Source organism: Rhinolophus hipposideros, assembly GCF_964194185.1.
Source record: "Rhinolophus hipposideros genome assembly, chromosome: 4".
Taxonomy (NCBI): Eukaryota; Metazoa; Chordata; class Mammalia; order Chiroptera; family Rhinolophidae; genus Rhinolophus; species Rhinolophus hipposideros.
In genome coordinates this window covers 47,523,067-47,525,210 of record NC_138050.1, presented here as the reverse complement: position 1 = coordinate 47,525,210, position 2,144 = coordinate 47,523,067, and the positions used below count along the sequence as shown (strand labels likewise).

General features: G+C 45.3%; 1 pseudogene across 1 annotated transcript; it reads right to left on the bottom strand.

The window, feature by feature from the left end:
* Positions 1–1,286: 1,286 nt before the first annotated feature.
* Positions 1,287–1,918, bottom strand: LOC308496888 (cell division cycle-associated protein 3-like; annotated as a pseudogene). Its single transcript has one exon. The product of its transcript is annotated as a cell division cycle-associated protein 3-like (transcript).
* Between the last annotated feature and the right edge of the window lie 226 nt (positions 1,919–2,144).

Here is a 2,144-nt window from a genome sequence, read left to right as displayed (position 1 = left end):
TAATATTGTCTTTCATGGGAAGGAAATTGTCTTTACTGAGGACCTTACTAAATGTCCGGCACTTTCACATGGGTGACTTAAATAGTGTTGGCCCTTTCCTCTCTTAGAACCAGGATGGCTTCAATTAATTTCTTTCTTGCTAGCTAGCTGCTGGCACCACCTCGTCACGCTTAACCTTCTTTCCTTCCCTCTTTCTAAGCTACCATCACTAATCTTTGTGTGTCTGTTCTCCCCAAGATGGGCTATGAGGTGCTCAACATCCTTTAAGGCAGGCACTGAGACATTTCAGAGTAAAGGTTTTAACTGTTATTCTATTCAAGAAAAAGCAACAGAAACTAACTTGGAGAAGTTAGAACATGGCTTAAAACTCTTGGTCCCTGGTCTGTAGTTCATGCTTCTGAATTGATAGCCAAATCACACTTGGAATATTGCTTTCTGTCTTTACTCCTAATGATATGGCTCATCAAACTTAGCCTTTTTTTTTTCTTGCAAAGGATTTAAGACTCTTCTAAGAAGGTTCCAATTCCAGCCTACTGAAAAAAAGGCTGAAGGATTTACCCTAATGGGTAAATCATATTTCTGACAACCTTTAGACTGGACATCACTTATCTTAATAGGTCTCAGCTCCACATACAAATGATCCCTTTGGGGCCATTTCTTCATATGCTCTACGAAGTATATGTTATCATCTAAATTTTTACTGGAAATGAAACAGCATGATTTTAAAAGCGTAACTGTATTGACCAAAGTTGTACAGCCAGTTATCTAAAGGAGGATGGATTTGAACAAGGGCTGCCATGCTGTAAAACTCCAGAGGAGATGAATCACATCATAGTCAATGAGAATGGTGCCCATGGATTTGAGCAGTGTACAGCCTGTGCAACTGTGTGCTGGTCATACTTTGACCCCAAGGCTTTACCATACCATGCTGTTTCATGCTTTTTTAAAGCAGTGCACTTCACAAACTGTGCTGTGGGGATAACCATCAATGAAAAGAAAAAGAATGAACAACATTCATTCATTCATTTATAATAGACTTTCTTTCTTCTTTTTTTTAACCACTTTCTTTAATATACAATAAACATATAAGACACAGAGAAAGCCCAAGAAAGTTCTCAGTTCCAGATTTGGTCGTTTAGAAGGAGTCGAAGAAAATGAGTATTTCCAGTCTCCCAGTGAAAGAAGGGGTGAGAGGACATGGACTATCATTAGACCCCTGGTGAACCCAGGGGCTGGGGCCATGCGTGACTTTATTCTCTACCGAGGCAAAGTGTGATTTTTCCTTGTCATTTCATGGTCCCAGCCTTGCTCCCATAGATGGAGAAGGGAGATCTCCCTACTACCTTGCCATTTGGTTTCCATCTATCGCACTTGGAACGTTAAGATAGGGGCATCTCGGGGTCTCTCAAGGGCTTGTCTGAGCCCTGGCTGTCCTTAGGGGTTCCTGAGGACTGTCCTGTTTCCTCCTCAGAAAACACCTGCTTGGAGGGGAGCTCAGTCTGACTCCAAGGTGGCACCTAGTACTCAAGGGAAAACTGGCTGCCTAGAGGTAAGTCCAATTCAGAAGATGAAGGATGCCTCTAGGTGCAAACATGCTCTGTGGGAAGGTTCGATTTGGGGGCTTTGGTCTCAAGTACTTCACTCAGCTGTTTCACCCATGGGCTTGGCTCTAGACTGCTGGTCTTCATAGGTGTCCATGCAATGCCAAGGGCAGGAGAGCCGGGATCTGAGCCCTGGGCCTGATTAGGACACTCTAGCTGCTCGCTGCTGGTAGGTTTGGCTGTGAAGAGCTCGCCACCTGGATTGGAGTGTGCAGGATGCTGACACTAGGTGAACACGGGTCTGCCACTCGCACCAGATCCTTGTTGTGAGGCAGAGGCCATGCTGGAGTGACTGGAAGGCTCTTGGCTGAGCCCATCTCAACCAGGAGGAGTAGGGTGAGGCAGGGCCCAGTTGCAGGCATGGAGGGCAAGCCAGGCCCCAACTCCACCTTCACAGGCACAGCAGCTCTAGACTTTATTTCTTAGAGCAAGTTTAGGTTCACAGCAAATTTGACTGGAAAGTACAGAGCATTGCCACTTGCCCTCTCCTTCCACGTATGCACAGCCTCTCCCACCATCAATATCCTGTGTCAGAGTGGTACA